The 19,975-nt window shown below is 40.5% G+C and overlaps 1 protein-coding gene and 1 long non-coding RNA gene across 31 annotated transcripts in view; one reads left to right on the top strand and one right to left on the bottom strand.

Moving 5' to 3' along the window:
- The window catches only part of LOC310693676, a 111,289-nt gene that overhangs the window by 2,110 nt on the left and 89,204 nt on the right, over positions 1-19,975 (top strand). The gene's annotated exons all lie outside the window — the stretch shown is intronic.
- The window catches only part of TCF12 (transcription factor 12), a 147,273-nt gene that overhangs the window by 103,705 nt on the left and 23,593 nt on the right, over positions 1-19,975 (bottom strand). For 12 of the 30 annotated variants that reach the window (XM_083475722.1, XM_083475728.1, XM_083475720.1 and 9 more), the window contains exon 4: positions 16,302-16,363. The exons of the other annotated variants lie outside the window; for them this stretch is intronic. The gene's annotated coding sequence lies outside the window, so the exon portion shown is untranslated. The remainder of the gene's footprint in view (positions 1-16,301; positions 16,364-19,975) is intronic. 30 annotated transcript variants of the gene reach the window in all.

The raw sequence follows: 19,975 nt of genomic DNA, 5'->3' as shown, positions 1-19,975 counted from the left end.
AATGTTTAATGTTTTATTATGTTTTTATATGTGTTGAAAGCTGCCCAGAGTGGCTGAGGCAACCAGTCAGGTAGTCAGGATACATATTAAAAAAATATAATTATTATTATCATCATCACCGTCATTGAATAGGACATCCCTATTTTCATTTGAGAAATGTTAGAGGGTATGTGTTTATGCAGAGGGGGAGGGAAAATTATTTCCCCCACAGTATGCATTGCCTTATACCTGCTATTCTCTTATGCACTCACCCAGTTTGTAGGCATTATTCTAGGCGGGGAACTTGTGGCTATCTATATGAGGTTGGACTTCAGCTCCATTCATCCCCAGTCAGCATGGCCAACAGTAAAGGGGTGTTGGGAGTTGTAGTTCAGTAGCATCTGAATGGCACCATATCCCCTAACTCAGGTCTATAGTCTAACTATCCACGAAGTTTGTTGTTATCAGTGAGCTTTGCTGGTTTAGTTTTCCTAATCTACAAATAATTCATGAACAAATTATAAAGCACCCAATTTTGGACCAGACAGTTACAAATGCCTAACCAGTCCTTTGCTTCCTTCTCTTCTATCCATTTGTTTTGAAATCCTGTGATCCTCTTACCTACTAGCTACCAAGGTTCCTTGAGAAACTTTAGTAAGTGATTAGGTCAAAGCTTTTTGCATTAAACAGGTTTCAGCTAATTGTTTCCTAAATATTATTCTTATTCTTATTAATGCATATAACATCTATGTTGTACCCACTGTTCATTTTATGGAAACTCAGACACTACTACAACACAGTACCTCAGTATAGTATGACAACGGCATTCCTGGACTATTAATGGCATATAAATAGCTTTAAATTCTATACAAACCCACTTAGCATTGGCCCAATAGTCAGGTTTAGACAAAATTAAGTTAGACAAATGTGTACACTCATGCGCAGGAGGTTAAACTGAATGATAGTTTATCTATTTCAGCATCTTCTTTCTAAGGGTGGACAGGGTGGAAACTCAGAGGCAGGACATTACAATAAAGGTCATATTCCATTTGTACCTAGCATTTGGCACTGAGATGCACTGCTTCTGAAAATGAAGGCTGTGTTTAGCTATCATGGCTAACAGACCTATTTCTGAAAGCACTTCGTGGCTATCCTTACATCTTGTGATAGTTAATTCGACACTGCAACAATGAAGAAGCACTTGTCCCCCCACAAGTCTAATTAGACCAGGAAGGGGCCCTAATGTAGCCCACAACTGTTTTCCCCATGCCATGCCACACCCACCTGCTATCATATGTAATGACAGGCGTGGATAGTTAAAGTTGTGGCTGCAAAAGAATGATCAAGAGCCTTAAAGTGCACTCCCAATTTTCCTTGGCAAGCACAACTTTGCATTCAACAACTTTTCCTGCTAAAAGCAAGGTTTGCCATGGTGCTGATCACTTGACTGGCAGTAGCTGCAAAATCCATTGGGATTGGCTACATTCAAGAGTTCCTGCATGCAATCCCTTTCCGAAGCAGAGCTTGCAGCTGGCACTGGTCAGCCGTGCCGAAGCCCCACTTTAAGCAGGATGTTACTTTGCAATTTGAGTTCAAGCTGGGAAGCAAAAGGGGGGGAAATAACCAGGAGTGCATGTAAAAATGTGCTTCAGATTCTTCCGTTTGTAGTTGAGTCACCTGATGTCATGTTGACATCAGATGATTGACAGGTGAGTCACGTATCTGTCCAAGTGGTCCATGGACAGCGGGGAGCTCAGGATGCAGCCCACTGGTTAGATCCCATTCCTCACCTCAGTCATTGTGTAATTACAGTGAATTCCCTAGTAACATGTGTGGTGTGAAGAAGTACTCTTACCATCCCTGAACCCCACTGAGAAAGACCCCAAAGGAGGAATACAACTTCTCTATCCATTCACGTCTACAATATCCTCTCCCCAATGGGCAACCATAGCTATTCACAGTATTCCATACGCTAGTATAAGATCATTATGTTATCTGCTATTTTATTCTCAATCTGTCCTCAACAAAATTTGCATTCATCAGTGCAACAGGTGACCATTTCCAGTGATCTCTATCCTGAATAATCACACCCTATTTTAGATGTCCTGGGGCTTTTATCATCTATGTGATTTGCTTTACATTATATACACAATGAATCTAACATGCTATTCTCATGACTATTAGAACAGGCTGGAGATTCTCTTTTCTATCTGCTTTCCAACCTGAATTATTTGGCAGCATCTTCAAAGTTGACTATCTCACTGTCCAGCATGACCCCCACTTACTCATGAATATTAGGTGGCACCAGTCTCAATACAGAGCCTGACACCACATTCTTACATGTGAAAATGGTCTATTTATTTCTACTCTTTTTTGGAGTCCAAGTGTATAATATTTACCAATCTTCTCGATCTATATGCCAATGCAGTTGAAGAATTCTAAAAGCTAGGAAAATGGCTAATCTTCCATTTGTAAAAGCTATGCTGGTTTCTCCTCAGAAAGGTGCTATTTATATATATTTAGCTTTGGATAGCACTTTTCACCAATTTACCATGAACACAAGTTAAGCTGACAGTAATTCCTAGATCCACACTGATTTTTCTATTGCTTACCTTTCAGTCCTCCACTAAGGAGTTTGCTTTTAGTGATTAAAGGTAATTGTTGCAAGTAAAAAAAAGGAAATGCATAAAATAAGCCTTTTTACAAATGATAGAGCAATTATGCTATCTAATCCAAAAGCTGCAATACCTGTATTAATGAAAGAACTATGCAATTATGGTAAAGTGACAAAAATCAATGAATCCAAATAAAAAATAATGTATATGGGTATTTCTCCCTTTGACCATTTAATCATGCAAAAACAGACAGATTTTTAAATCTGCAGCAAGATAATAAAATATATGGAACTACAGATAACTAAAAATCTGTCAACTTTAAAAAACAAACTTCACACCATTTCTTTTACAGCTATGACAAGAACTTAGATCTTGGAAAGACCTACATTTATCATGGTCAGGACTCATAGCTGCTGTAAAGGTAGTTATCTGATGATGATGATGATTGTTGTTGCTGTTCAAGTTATCTGTTCAATTTATATACTGCCCTTTATCCGAAGATTCCAGGGCAGTGTTTCTTTTTCAAGTGCTGCCAAGTAGGTTTACACCCAAACAATTTAAAATATGGCAGGGCTCAGTAAAAAAGTTCATACACAAAGGACCAAAAGTACAACCAGGCTCCTGAATTATATGTATCCATGTTTAAAGTGGCGGGTTCAGAATCCCACACCTCCAAACTTATTACAGTGCCTTCCAATTAAAGCATTTGATGTCACTGATCCACAGACAAAAGGGTAAACCATGGCTAGATACAGTCATACCTCGAGTTGAAGTAGCTTCGGGATAAGTATGTTTGGGTTGCGCGCTGCGGCGACCCGGAAGTAACGGAGCGCGTTACTTCCGGGTTTCGCCGCTCACGCATGCGTAGACGGTCAAATAACGTCACGTGCATGCGCAGAAGCGGCGAATCGCGACCCGCGCACATGTGGGTTGCGTTCGCTTCTGGATACGAATGGGGCTCCGGAACGGATCCCATTCGCATCCAGAGGTACCACTGTATAGAAATTTCAGATCCAGTATACAGAGCATGTCCTTTTTTTGCCCTCTTTACTCACTGAAACCCATACCATTGCAAACCCTTTCCTCCACACCACACTGAATGCTTGGAAAACAGAAATTTAAAAATTGGCTTCTCTGATATCTCCCCTTATTCCTCTTCACTTCCAACTATCTTTTAAAAAAGCAGGACAATGCTTAGATTGAATGGCTGGGAACAGATGGCAGACTTTTATACGATAAAATACCTTTTTTTGCAAATGGTATTCCTCTATGAAAAGAACAATTCATAGTTGACATGCCAAACCTTAAATGGTCATGGTACCATTTCAATCAGCTGTTAAGATTCCTGTTAAATCCAGATATTTCCACTTAGGCAAACAGGAACCTAACAGCAACAGAACACATCTTTGTTAACCTCGCTCCTCTCTTCTTTCTCTGAGGGCATAGCTTCCTCAATTTATAAAGCTTTAATAAACCTAGAATATGGCAATCTTTTGTACACAAAAGTGGCGTGGGAGATGGACCTAAAAGTCAAAATACGAAATCAAAAGTGGATGTCTTTGTGGTCCAAGAGCCTGCTGAAATCGGTTTCTGCAAAAATCAGGGAATCCTTATGAACACTTTTGCATAAATGGCACTATAAACCAGTGATGCTATCCCAGATATCTAAGGTATTGGAGGGGATGCACAGTCAAAGGTACATATTTCCATATGTGGTGGTTTTGTAACATCATCAAACCCTTCTGGAGTGCTGACATCAAAGAAATAAGGTTGATATATAACAAAACTATTGACATGTATGCACTAACACTACTTGGGCTTATGATCCCACCCAGTGCTTTTTTCCTACAAAAATGTTTAGGGGTACTCTCATTTTGACTCAAGAAAATCACCATTTTATAGTCCAACTCAGGAAAAATAAATACAATAAATGGACAAAGGTACAAAGATTCACAAAATGTTTAGGGGTATGCATATCCCTGCGGGACCCCAGAAAAAAAAGCACTGACCCAACCCATTCAAGATTAACCTAACAATGACCACTTAGTCTTTCTATTGAAAGCTGCCCATATGGAGATAGCAAGATATTGGAAAACTGGTGTTAACATCTATTATAGGTACACCAGAGTATGGTCAATAGCATTGGCTGAGAAATTAACATGTCAGGTCAGAGCAGCAAAGAACAAACACAATCCCCATGGCAAATGTTTATTAAATACATCAATTGTTCAGACTGTGGCAGGAATCCACCCAACACTCATGGGAAAATGTGGTGTGATATTTTAGACTAATCTAACAAAACTTTATTACACAGTGTGACAAAAGTCTAATTTTATCAGGACAAGTTGATTGTTGCCTACTGTTGTAACACGTGTTTTCTTAAAATGTACCTTCTGTACCATGAAAAATAAACAACTTTTTTTAAAGAAAAAGAAAAGTTACCGTATTTTTCACCCTATAGGACGCACTTTTCCCCCTCCAAAAATATGAAGGGGAAATCTGTGTGCGTCCTATGGGGTGAATACAGGCTTTCACTGAAGCTTGGAGAGCGAGAGGGGTCGGTGCGCACCGACCCCTCTCGCTCTCCAGGCTTCAGGAAGCTATCAGCAAGCCTGGGGAGCCCGTGGGAGTTCCCGCAGGGCTCCCTAGGCTGCGGATAGCAGCCTGCCGCCCGGTGCGTGGGGCACCCTGAAGCAGAGTGCCCCGCGCTTCGGGCAGACATCGGCCAGCCCCACAAGCTCGGGGGACAGCGGGGAGGCGCAGCGCCACCATCCCGCTGTTCCCCGACCTGGTTTTGGGGGGGGAAATAAAGGGGGGGAAATTCCTTTATGGGGCGGGGCGTCCTATGGGACGAAAAATACGGTAATTGTTGTTAATTTCTTTCCCTCTCAGCTTGCATATATGTCAAATAGTTGGCTCATGGGTTAATAGCATAGACAAAGGACAAAATATTCATGTTAACGCTCATTTAAGATTGCCCTAAAATGAGCAAGGCAGGTTGAAAGAGAAATTTCAAACTAAGAATGACTGCTTTCAAGGAAGTATCACCTGCTGAAAAGCGAAGTCATATTTATTGTTAATTGGCAGCTATAATTTAATGCCATAAGGTATAGCCACAGTATAACTGTAAATCATCTGCATGAGGTACGAGGTGTGATTTCCCAACACTCTTGCCAGAGCAGAAAACCTCTACAACTTTGTCACATCTTGCAGATGACAGCGCTGTATTAATTTTGCTGTACTTGATCCAGGAGCTGAGAAAGTGTGGTGGCTGGCACTGACAAAGACAAAAGCAATCTCTTGGCATATATAACCCTTTTCTTCCTCAGACAAAACAAGAAATAACACAACCACCACAACAAACACAAAACAAAAATATATTTGCTTGCCCGGTACCCAGAAAGTATAAAACTGACTCATGAAAATATCAAGATTCAGCAAAATCTGGAAACAGACTTTTTACAAAATCTCGCAGTATTTTTATTTTCCTATTTTATTTATAAAAATATCCATGAATTGTCAACTCATAACAAAATCAAGGCAGTGTATACTAAAATGATTAAAACAGCATAAAACTATAAAAACATAAAATACAGAACAAATAACTAACGAGTCAGATTAATTCTTCTATTTATAATAATATTTATTAGGGGAACATACATAGATATAATAATGAACACTCAAATATGGATAGCTTGTGAACAGACCCTGCTACCAAGAACAGGGCATTAAACTAGGAGGTTGCATTGAGCCCTTTCAGGCATTCCATAGCTGCTGGCAGGTGTTCCTGCAGGTCATAGGCATCAATGACGACGATTTTATATATATATATATCCTGACTACATGACTGGGTTGCCCCAGCCACTCTGGGCAGCTTTCAACACATATAAAAACATAATAAAACATTAAACATTTAAAAACTTCCCCATATAGGGCTGCCTTCAGATGCCTTCTAAAGGTTGTATATTTACTTCTCTTCTTGGCTCAGGGGTAGCATACCATACCCTCCAACATTTCTGCGATGAAAATAGGGACGTCCTAAGGAAAAGCGGGACATTCTGGGATCAAATCAGAAACTGGGACGTCTTCTCTAAATCAGAAACGTTCCTGGAAAATAGAGGCACTTGGAGGGTCTGGTATTCAGGCTTTGTAAGCCAAATCCATGCTGTGTGTATACCATTACAGGTCTAGGCCTTAATGCCTCCTGGAGCTTCAGCTGCCTAACAAAAGACAGGAAGGATTCCAAAACTCTCCAAGGAGATTATTGGTAGCTGACAGGCAGCCAATCCCCTGCTGCGAAAGGACCAGTGTTGTGATTCGCTAGTTACAGAACAAGATGACCTATGTGGGGTTGTGTTGTCTAGGCTGGGTTAAGGTATATATACTAGGTTGTGTGTCCCCGTTTGTCATTCTTGTTCCTGGTGTTTAAATAAAACATTTTGAGATTAATCTCAAGTCTCAGGTTATTCTTGAACCCACCTACACTTCAGGCACCATGAAGAGTGGTTTCTATCTGCCTACTTCCTCAAAGGCTTCATACAACATAATGATTATTTAAGTTCTGGAAGTGGGGAAAGACAGGCCGCCAATGCATATATATTTGGCAGGCTTTTATCAAGGTATGTGGGTTGTGTGAGATATGGACTGATTTATGAACAACCTTGCATGAAACAACCAGCGGCAGAGGAAAAGCAAATGGTGCGTAGCAATAGCCCCTATTTTTGTTATCTGCCGTACAATACTTGTGTGTGATGTGAGGGACAGCTTCCACAGCCATCATTAGTGTGGTTATTTATTAATAGATGTAGATGGAATTTGTAATGTTCCAGTGGAATTTTACACCAGCCGCTCACAATGTTTCCAGCAGCTTTAGAACAATATTGCTTAAGCAGAATGAATTCAAGCTAGACCAGACAAGAATCAACTTTTTAAAAGACAGAATGTAAAATTATTGAATCCTTTTAAAAACCTGACTTAAAATTATTATTATTAATTCAATGTATATACCGCCCTTTATTGAAAGATCCCAAGGCGATGTACAACATTAAAAACATATTACATAACATCAACGACAAAACATAGTCAGTTCGGTTTACTGTGTTTAGAGAATAGCCGTTACACACATAAAAATAGTAATAAGAATACTGCTACTAATAGTGGTTTACATTTCTACTCCCTGACTTTTAGTAGGTAAATCATTTCCCATTCCCCCTTTATGTTTTATTGCACAAATTTGTAAAGCCTTGGCAAGAAATTGGGATGTTCTAAGGGATATATACCTCTCAAAACGTAATAAATATACCTGACAAAACATAATAAAAAGCATACTGACAGACAGCCTAGTAATAAAATAGTCAACATAATAACAGTCCTCTCCCCCACACTTTCAAGGTTTGTGATCAGCACAACAGCAGCAATGGAATACAGTAGGAAATAAACAATTCGTGTCAGTTTTACAAAGTTTCAGCATCAAAATTCAAAATCCTACCTATAACATAAGACAACTACAGGAACAATTGCGCTCCTTAATTTTTTAAAAGAATTGTTTACATTTCCTGCAATGAGGCCTACATATTATCTGTTTTACAACTCTTTTCACATAATATATTTCTCTAATGACAACATTCCGAAGCAACTGATAAAAATCTCTTATTACTTCTATTTATGTTATATTATAATCTGGTTCTTTACAGTGAAAAACCTCAGCACATCCAAATAGATCTGCAACTACAAAGAGTTATTTCAAAATCCATGTGCTAAATATGCTCCACCATATATTTAATTGATTTTGAAATAGTCCACGCAGACTTTGGAATTGAGAATCAAATTTTCCCATTGCCCCAGCTGGACAGCTGTTTGGACCAAGATTTCCAGAGCAGTAGGGATAGGCAAAATATTGATACTTTGTCCCTTACCAGTAGGAACTCCAGACTGCGATAAAGGTTTCATATTTTTTTCACAAGAGTGTACTGCCCAGCTGGCCTTGCAGGCCCTCCCCACTAGGCAGGCAGGCAGCACTTTACTGCAAAGTAAAGCCTTTACTGCAGGGTTCACCAAGCTAAGGCCCATGGGCCAGAAGCAGCCCCCAGAGGTAATTTGACCGGCCCACGAGCTGCCCCTGAACCGAGTTGCCCACGCAGCATGGGGACTCGCTTCCGTGGCACCGGAAATCACGTATGCACGCAATCTGGCCCACAGAGGGATCTCCGTGGAACCGATCCGGCCCAGGCAAGATAAACCTTGCCAACCCCTGCTTTACTGCAAAGTAAATGGCCGTTTCCTGCCTGCCGATCTGCAAGGCATAAGCCCTGGCCATGTCTCAGCTGGCATTGCAGAGTAAAGGACTGCACTCCATTCAGCAAATGATAAGATTCAGGTGGCTTTACTCTTGCTATGCAGGTTTAAGGCACACACCACTCCTCTTGCTAGGTGGAGTAGAGACCCAGCTTCCCTGCTGAGGGATGGAGATTCTGGTGGCCTCTGTCGTGATGCTCAAACAGTGGGTCTCAGGGCTGCAATCTGCCTCTCCTGTCACCCATTTGCCTGTCGTGCTCCCCAGTCTTGCCAGCGCCTTTTGGTTGGATCAATGAAAGCACTAGCAACTCTCTGCATGCTGAGTAAAAGTGGCCAGGAAACAGAAGGGGGGGGGGGTTGAAGTGAGGAAGAAAGGGCGAGAGGTGCTGAAAAGTGAGAGAAAAGGTTACTATTAAATAATAAACTGGGAATAGAAATTAATAGGATAAGAGAGGAAAGAAATGAATATAAAAAGGATCAGGAAGAAGTGATGAAAGAAACCACTTCTCCACTTAGAACCTCCTGCCTAAAATGGGGAGGCTGAATCACCATACCTCCAGGCAGTGGTTTTTTTCTAGAAAAAGAGGTGCAAGAACTCCCACCTTTTGGGGACAGACAATTTTCCATCACCCAATCGCAGAGCTGCCACAATCTCAGCACCATGCTGCCCGCTGCATCCAACGCGAGGCTACTAGTGCCGTTCCAACAGCAACACTAAAGAGATGCCGAAACGCACCAAAAAGGGCAGGTGTCCGTACTTAGGTCAAGAAAAGATGAGTCATAGAACTCATTGCCTCAAGGAAAACACTGTGGCAAAGAATTTAGCAATTTCCGAATATGGATTAGATATCAGTAGTAAGTGCTGTCAGTAACTGTGCTTACATCTGCCACAATGCTCCTGCACCACCATTTCTGACTGGTGAGCCTCAGTAATTTTCAGCTGCCTCAAGTGGGTTCTGGGGATAGAAAGTTCGAGAACCCCTGCTCTAGATGTTTTGGACTCTCAGCAGCTCTAATCAGAATGACCAGTGGTCTGGGATGATAGGATAACTAGAAGGGCCTCACCTGCAGATCTATATGGGAGGAAGCATTCTCTCAGATAGCATAGAACCAAGCGGTTTAGGGTTTTGTAAGTCATCAACATGTCATAAATCCTGGCCCAATCCAAAAAAATTTTGCGGTCTTAGACCAGCATAAGGTAAGAGCACCTCCATACATAAAGAAAACATTCTAGATGGGCAATAAGGCAACTGCAGAAGTAGACTACTCATTCTCTCAATTACAGTAGACCGGCATAAGATAAAAACACATAAAACATGTAAATCAAACCTTCAATTTTAGACCTCCTATGATGTATGTCAATCATAGCAGCACTATATCTGGCAACTGAATATGTTATATCAGGATTTATATCTTGGAGAAGTAAAGAGATATAGAATTGCCCTGTGTGTCCTGGAAATTTGTGTATTATTGGCAGGATAAACCTAGAACATATGTTTGTGTAATACTGGCAGTGCAGAAAAACATGTTCAATTGTTTCTATGTGCCCAGAGCTGTAGGGGCATTTTGTCTCCTCATAAGGTGTCTTCCTAAAACAACCCTCCTGGATGGCTGAAGGGAGAGCCTGAAAACGAGCCAGAGTGAAAGCTCTTCACTGTTTTGGTATTTCAAGATTAGTTAACTATGCTATTGGGGAGGTGATGTACCTACTTGTTTCACTAATGAGAATCCTGGCCCAGTAGCAAATTGACAGGCAGTTCTTTTCAGAAGTGGTATAATACGCTTGCAGTACATAGTTTCATTCAGGAATCCAGCTCTGGCCTTATGCATCAGCACCAGCATCAGCTTCCAACGCAACCTTAAGGACAGCCCCAGATGCAGTACATTACAGTAATCAAGTCTATATGTTACCACCACAAGGGTCTCTGTGGCTCATCATGATCTCAGTGGCAAGGCTATCCCTGTCCAGGAAAGTTTATAGCTGGTGCATCAGCCAAAGCTGGTAAAATGCACTCCTGGCTACTCCAGCCTCCAGTAGCAACACTGGATCAAGGAGTACCCTCAAACTACATGCCAGCTCCTTCAAAGGAACTGTAACAGGATCTAGAACAGGCAAATTACCCACTTCCTGGATCCAAGACCAACAAGGCCTCCTTCCTCCAGCCCACCACTGTATCCAGACACTGGCCCAGAACTTGCACAGCCGCCCCCCCGACTAAGCTGTAACAGAGAAACAGAGCTCCAAATCTCCCAGTAATTGCTCTCAAAGGCTTCATATAGATGTTATACAGCATTCGAGACAGGTCTGACCCTGTAACAGTTAACACTCAGGGAACCGAGGGACAACCATCCAATACAACTCTGTGGTATAGATACCATGGCTGATAGCTTCAAAAGTTGCTGAAAGTTATTGTAGAAGCAATAGGTTCATACTCCCTTTACTGTCCTTCTCCCAGTAAAAGTCATTCAACAGGATGAACAAAGTTTATTCAGTCCTGTAACCAGGTGTGAACCGAGTCCTGAACAGGTCCATGTTGGGACCAATTCCTGGTTGGGGTCCTGGAAAAGCAGTGGAGAAAGGCAAGAGTGAATATCCTAATGCAATATTGAAATCTGGAGGTAAAACTGACAAGGCAAATAAGAAATGCGGAACAAATCGTGAAAATCACACAAAACAGCACTAATCATAATACATCTGAAGCACAGCAGTTAGTGTAAAAAAATCACATCTACAAGCTTAACGAGGTCACAGGCTAGTAGTACACTGGATACAAGTACGAGGCACATACATTTCCGTTCAAAACCTGACTGTCCCTGCAGCTGCAACTGTTCCATTATCTTCAAAACCTAGGCGTTTGTTGCATGAAGGTCCCATTGGGGCCAAAACCACCTATAAGAGGGAAAGCCTACTATATTAGGTCAAATAACTATTTAGGTCCCACACTGTTCTCCCAGTGACCACCAGATGCCTATGGGCAAAATTAGTGCGCCATAGTATTCTTCCCACTCAGGATTCCCAACAACTTGTATTCAGAGGCATACTGTCATTCAACACTAGATCTTAGGCGTAGGTAGGTGTAGGTAGATCTTAGGTGGAAGCAGTCATTTGTCAATTCAGTTACATCCAGCCAGGTCTCTGTAACACATATCAGGCTGGCAGCTTAATCCAATTAAACAATGCATGGTACTGTTCTTATTTCTAGCAATAGCTACTTGCAAAAAATGGAGCCTATAGATTCCAAGGCACAAGCCAACCAAGGGCACACATCAGGGGAGGCTTGCTGCCTTCATGCCCTGTTTATGGCTTTAAAGTGGGCTTTCGCAGAAGGTACAAACAACAGATTCCTGCTGTTCCTTCTGACAAATATACAGTTGGAAGAGAGAAAATACACCCCTTCTTTACTTCTGGGTGGTGGGTGTGTAAGAAGGTTTGCCTCCCTCCTTTCCTGTTAAGTTTTGAATAAGAGGGAACAACAGCAGTGGTGAGGCATTGCTGGCAAATTCTACAGAAGCCCAATGAGTATCTTAAGGGCTGTCATATGGAAGACAGAACAAGCTTGTTTTCGCCTGCTCTGGAGAGTAGGACTCAAACCAATGGCTTCAAGTTACAAGAAAGGAGATTCCGACTAAACATTTGGAAAAACTTTCTGACAGTAAGAGATGTTCGACAGTGGAACAGTCTCCGTCGGGAAGCTGTTGACTCTCCTTCCTTAGAGGTTTTGAAGCAGAGGTTGGATAGCCGTCATGGATGCTTTAGCTGAGATTCCTGCATTGCAGGGGGTTGGACTAGATGACCCTCAGGATCCCTTCCAACTCTACCATTCTATGATTCTATGAACTCAAGGGACAGAAGCCACGTCTTCTTTCCTTCCCATTCTCTCTTGAAGAACAGGTAAATTTGTTCTCACAAGGTGGACTTTTAAACAAATGCCAGCCATACCTCATTGCTGCTTCCAGCACAAAATAAATGGGAAAGGGGAGAAGCAACAGCTTATTTCATAGCTGTCAACTTTTCCCTTTTCTTGCGAGGAATCCTATTCGGAATAAGGGAATTTCCCTTTAAAAAAGGGAAACGTTGACAGCTATGGCTTATTTCCTCCATGGAGCAGAGTGAGTAAGGATTACACTGGTTTCTCTCTTTCCTCATTAGATGTTTTTGGGGGAAACAACTATAAATGAATACAATCAGGACCCAGCATACAAATACTGCCTAGCCAGAGAGACTGGTAGGATGCAAGTATACTAACTACTCCCCTCTCATGCCACTTCAACTAACAATTAACTGAACACATCATACTACTGAATTAAATGCCAGGTGAAATTTAAGCTTTGTAACCTTTGTGAAAACTTGGCTGAGATTAAGACTTCCTTAGCATTCCAGACGTGAGGGACAACTGTAGTAAAATACATGCTCCTAGTTGCTACCATCTTAAGCTGATTCAGTGATGAAAAACTAAATTTGGCCTACTGACTCAACCAAAACTGGCAGTCCAAGCTGATATGATATAGTCTTTCCTATATTCCCAGGCAACTCACAAATCTTGGCCAGTTCAAATCCCACATTCTTCTCAGCAACACAAGGAAATGAACTCAAGAGACCTGATGCTCCTACAAGCACCTTCTTTTCCCACAAAGTGAGTTCCACCCTGAACATGAGAGTATGGATCTCTATACACACACATTCCAGCTTGCAAAGCCCATCGTTTTTAGTGTTTCCCCTTTAGTAGAAATTAGTCTCCAACAGATGCCTCAGATAAGCATTTCTGGAACTATAGGTCAGGTACCATCAGTGGCTGCAGCCAACTTTCAGGTGGAACTCTACCTTACCCATCAACAGAAGAGCAGGGAGGCTGTTTGAATGTGTGTCTGTCTACCCATGGGAATATGTGAGGTATGTGTTTGTTTGTTTGTTTGTTTGTTTGTTTGTTTGTTTGTTTAATATCAAGACAATTTCATAAGCATTAACTTACATCCAACTCAAACCACAATATTCACTCATTAAAATAAGACATAACCAATCTGAAGTGAAGATAAAATAGAAGTCTCAGTGACGCCTCTCACCCAAATGTCTTTGACACTTGCAAAGTAAACACTTGCAAAGGAACACAATGAAACCTCCAATGGAAGGAGTTCAACAGCCAGGGGATCACCACAGAGAAGGCCCTACCAACAACAGCAACTGTCTTGCTGATTGTGCCAATAGTCACCTCTATCTGCTACCATTTTATTGCTGGCCCTAATCCTGTACTGCCATTCTGTGACTGGTGGCTTCAGTAATTTGCAGCCCTCTGGTATGCCCTGGGAGTAGAAAGCTGGAGAACGCATACCTCAGAACAAGCCCCTACTGACAAACAGTGCACCCCAAGCAGATCTGAGTTGGAATGAGAGGCCAATCTACACCCAGGGCTGCAGTTTTTGCAGGGTAGTGGCTAAACTCAGGTAGGTAGTCTCACCCCCACCATCTGCCAACTGATGGCACAATAAGTCAGAATGTGGAGACAATACTCTGAGGAAAACCCTGTTTAAGCATAATATATTCATCATTAACAAAGATGACAATATTTCAAAGTAATTCATTTTTCCTATATACTTTCATTGGGAATTTTAGTACTTAGGTACATTTGCCAACCTAGCAGTTTGAAAGCACGTCAAAGTGCAAGTAGATTAATAGGTACCGCTCCGGCGGGAAGGTAAACGGCATTTCTGTGTGCTGCTCTGGTTCGCCAGAAGTGGCTTAGTCATGCTGGCCACATGACCTAGCTGTACGCCGGCTCCCTCGGCCAATAAAGCGAGATGAGCGCCGCAACCCCAGAGTCGATCACGACTGGACCTAATGGTCAGGTCCCTTTACCTTTACTTTTTTACATCTGCTATGCTCTGCTGAGATTAGTTTACATGGTAACAAAGGATTGCCCAAAAAAACTTTAAAGAATCTTTTTATTGCACCTCATGCTCTAGCAAGTCAGCTCAGAAACTGAGAAGGGGCAGGAGGAACTGGCCCAAATCACATGTCTACAATTCTCTCTACAACTAGCAGCATTCAATGGTTGAACAATATTTTACTATATTAGAATGCAGACACAAAGTTATTGAGAAAATGCCCGTAACAGGTTTCCTATTCCCCATCTGGCTGCAGCTTAAAGTTGTAGTAGATCCAAGCCCCTTCCTCACTCTCTCTTCAGCAGGAATTAAATTAGGTTTTCCAAGGGCTGTGTAAGTCAATCAAAATGACCAATGACCCATAAAAAGTTACACAGTTTCATTAAATATTAAATAAGTAGATCAGCAAGAAATGTACAGCATATATAGTATTCGATTTTTCCCCATATTATTTAAATTACCGTATTTTTCGCTCTATAACACGCACCCGACCATAACACGCACATAGTTTTTAGAGGAGGAAAATCCGTAGGCATGCCACCCATAGGCATTTCCTCCATAACACGCACAGACATTTCCCCTTACTTTCTAGGAGGAAAAAAGTGAGTGTTATGGTGCAAAAAATACGGTACATTATAAAGAGTATATGCTACAAATTAATATTTAGAAACACTGCATTTCACTGGGCAGGCACAGTACTTGTTTGTAAGTGCAAGCATAAATAAGTAACAGGAAACCTAAAACTCAAGAGTAATATTACCTGAGTGACATTTTATAAGTTTCTAAATCTGCAGAAACGCACAGTTCTAGCATAAAATAATCCTTATGCTTGCATGTCATCTTAAAGTCCAACAGCAGCTAAACAAAATTAACATATATATCAGTAGGCAAACTTTCTTCCTAGCGTCCATCTCCCAAAAATCCTTTTATCAAGTGAAAAGCAGACAATTAATATAAAGCAAAATAGATTTGGGTGGTAAAATTTATACACTGCAATGATACAGTGCCCTGGAAGGCCAGCAATCACTATAAGAAAGTCTAAGAGTATAATAGTAGGTATTTGTTTTACTCATATTCCCTCTTTGCTAGATCTAAAGTAGAAGCATGAAACAGAGTTTACTTTGGGTAGGATCCAAAGACCTGCTTAGGTTCTTGCAGGAGACTTTAACCTGCTTAGTGGAGTTTTAAAATTTTTCATTGAATAGCTCACTACCATGTACCATCACAAACTGCTTTAGAAACCCCCTCCACGATTGTGGAGAGGGGAAGATTCTGCCAGTGAAAAAGTAATCTAAAGTCCTTGTTCCATGGGTTGCTGGCACTTTAAAAAAATTATTCTTGACTTTGGCTTTAGCTATATCCTGAGCAGCAGCTTCATGGACAGCACTAGCAAAAATATTTTTTTAAAAAAAATGGGTCACAGCATCTGATCTAAAATATGACTTTCCATTCTTTTCTCCCAGGGAAGTCTGGTTAGATGCCATGCTACATCTTTCAGTTCCATTGCCTCTACATTAGGGGGGAATATCTTACTTGCTTATTCTGTTTCATGGAGTTCTTCTATATCATCCAAGACGCTTGGGTGCAGTTGTTCCCTGCAAGCAGATGGAGACAGCAACAAATAGATTTTTTTAATGGCGTCATCCCCTTATTCAAGGGGAGTTCACAGGCTCAAAATCCTACGTTTTCCAAGAAAAGTAAAAATAATAATACTATACCACACATATTACTTTGTAAATGTTTAATCCTCAAGTGATGGTAATACTAACTGATAAAAATATAGGAATTACAAGCCATATGAAAGTTAAGTATTATGCAGACGAAACAAAAAAACTCAACTACTTGTTTATTAATAAATATCTAAAAGAGGGAGAGGGAGGCGGTCATTTTAATGCAGTTATCATCCCCATTTGATTACAGATATTACATTTGGTCACTCAAATGTTAGGAAATTGTACTATTTTGTGATTACACCCACCTCCATGTCTAATTAGCAGCACTTGCACTAGTCCAGTTTTCAACTGTCACCTTCTTTAAAAGTGATTCTCTAGCAAACCTAATTCTGTTTCCAACTCTGTAGTACACTAGTTTGTAATACAACCTGACCCTCCTACAGACTTTTAACACAGCTATGTGATCAAAAAAACCACATCACATGCATTTTCTGACATACAGGCGATCAACACGCACACCATTTTCAGTGCCAGTGCTAGAAATTAACCGGACACATTTTGTGTCTGGCACAGGTCCAACTGCAACCACGTGGAGCTCTCCTGGGTGCCAGGTTGGTGCCAGGGGAAAACAAATGTCACTTAGAGAAAGATCTGAAATATTTTCCTTGAAGCTTGAATTTGTTTTATTTTGGATTGTTTTATTTGATGTTTTAATATGTTGCAAACTGCTTTAGGATTTGTAATTTTAAATATAAAGTGGTACAGAAATGAAATGAATAGCAACAACAAACTTCTTGGGGGTGGGGGAAGGCCCTGGACATTCCACTGTGGCAACTGTAACCTAGGTTTAAGGTGCCATTTGCCGATTAGATGATATATCTGGGTTTTTAACACTGGTCAGTGCCGAAAGGGGGCTAGGCTGGGAACAGAAGGCACTTATGCATGAGTCAGTTTGGAACAGTAACCCCGCGTAAGCAAGGATTCTTCTGTAAACTATATACATTCTTAAGCAATGCTACTAACCACACACCCAGATATTTAATCTTCTTTTCAATCTTTAAGCCTGAGAAACTTTGTAATGTATTTTTACTCTCAACATTCATATTTTTTACCAGGAGTTTGTTTTTATCTTTATTAATTTTAAGACCTGCTGTTTCTCCATATATTTTTTTATCTCTTCCAGTGCTTTTGGGATTGACTCTATTGGTTCCTTTACAGATACCACCACGTCATCTGCAAAATCTTTTAATTTATAGTCTCTGCCCCACCCTTATTCCTTTAATTTCTTGATTACATCTTATTCTTTGCGCCAAAACTTCTAAAACTGTTGTAAACAATAAAGGTGACAGCGGGCAACTTTATCTAGTTCCTTTAGTTATTTTACAATTCTCTGTCAATACATTATTTACTATCAATTTTGCTGATTGATCAGTATATATTAACTTAACTCCTTTTATAAAAGTGTCTCCACAACCCATATATTCCAAAACCTTAAACATAAAGTCCCAGGAGACATTGTCAAATGCTTTTTCAGCATCTAAAAAGGCACTACCTTTTGTTGGTGCTCCACTTCATGCCAGCTCTCTTAACCTGGCTGTCAAATTTACTGATATCGCAATGCTCCTTGGCAGTGTTAGAAACTCAGACCAAATGGATCTTAAACCTTGGTTCATAGCTGTCAACTTTTCTCTTCTTTAAAGGGAAATTCCCTTATTCCGAATAGGATTCCTCGCAAGAAAAGGGAAAAGTTGACAGCTATGCCTTGGTTGTGGTCGCCACAATGGAATGTCTATTTTTGCAATAAAGTTTTTTTCTATTTTTCGTTTCATTTCTATTCTGCTTTATATTTTAAGGAAAACATATCAAAGCAGTTTACAACACATTAAAATATAAAATTAAACAATCCAGAAAAAAACAAATTTATGCTTCAAGGGAAATATTTCAGATCCTTCTCTAAGTGACATTTTGCTTTCCCCTATTTATTTACCTACTTAATTTAAAAGCTGCCCCATAGCAGAAGTACTCTAGGGAGCCAGTGTGGTGTTGGGGTAAGAGATTTGAACCAGGACCTGGGAGATCAGTTCAAATCCCCACTCAGTCATGAAGCTCACTGGGTGACCTTGGGCCAATTAGAGCCTCTTAACCTACGTCACAGGGTTGTTGCAGGGATTGAGGAGGGGTGAATCATGTGCTTTTTGGAGAAAAGGTGGGATATAAATGCAATAAATAAGCTCTTCTGCTTACCAGTTTAAGCACCCTGGGGAGGCCAGCTATATAGGATGGCAAATATTTATTTAAAACACTAGTTCATGTAAAGGTAATAAAATTTCTGACATAACTAGTGGGAGATTGTTGGGCAACTGTGAAGCTAGTTCCTTTTCTCTCTGTGTGTGTTGAGTAATTCTATAAAATATTTACATAAGCATTTATATAACCATTAAGGTTGAGATTTTCTGGTTAGATCCAACATCATTCCCAGTGCATTACATTCACGCGTGGAAGCAATTTTTGGAAGGAGACATATATGTGCATCAATCAGTGTCCAAGTAATTAACTTCAAAGCCACAATGCTTTAATTGTATTAGCAATGTAATTGTAAAGTATTAGAATGCTAATAAACACTCCCATTGCAGTATCCCTTAATCATTCAGGCGACTAATACGATGCCTGAATTCAAAATAGCAAACAAACAAGTGCAGCATGCGGCAGTTCCTTTTAAGGCGAAAACAGTTGTGAGACACTGTTCGTAGAATAGACAGTGGTGTCAGTCAAACAAAACATCAATTTTCCTCTTCCTGCCTAAGAATTCTTATATTTGTCCTTTCCCTAAAAAATGGAGAGAACATATATAAGATTCTCAAGGCACCTTCCAGTCAGGTGGAGCTATATCAGACACCTTCAGACCTCAACTTTTAGGATACAACAACTCCTGGCTCCATGGCCTGTCTCCATCCAAAACAAAAGCGTAGGGGACCGAAGACAGGCCTTTTCACCCTGCATGTGTGACACAGTTCCCAGAGTTCTGCCAGGTGCAGCCTTCACTTTCTTTTCAGCATTACACTACAATGTTTTTACTTGCCCAGGCCTTTCAAGTTTGTTTTGTTCTTCTATGCTGCTGTTTTAGCTTCATGCTGTGACTTGTGGGATGTTACTGTATTTTTATGTGATTCTTTGTTAGCTCATCCGAGAGTCACAAATAAATATTTTAAATAAAATAAATACAGAAGATGAAACTCTTCTCCAGCAGTAGACAACCTGACAGCATAAGTTCTCATAGACCAATAATAATAACAATGCCCTAGCAACACAGACACCAAAGGAACTGTCCTCTGAATTTTTCATGTAATTATCACCTAAGACAAATATTGCATTTCTAAATATATATAAAAGTAGGTCCTACAGCAGCAGAAGAAATTCCAGTCATTACAGTTATAATATTTTTGCCATTCCAAAAAATATAAATGAACCTTAAGAACTGTTTGCCCTTCATTTCTTTAAAAAAAAAAATAGCAAACATAGGGTAAGAGGAAAATA

This window comes from Podarcis liolepis, assembly GCF_965112155.1.
Source record: "Podarcis liolepis genome assembly, chromosome: 14".
Lineage (NCBI taxonomy): Eukaryota > Metazoa > Chordata > Lepidosauria > Squamata > Lacertidae > Podarcis > Podarcis liolepis.
This window is presented reverse-complemented; position numbering and strand designations above follow the sequence as displayed.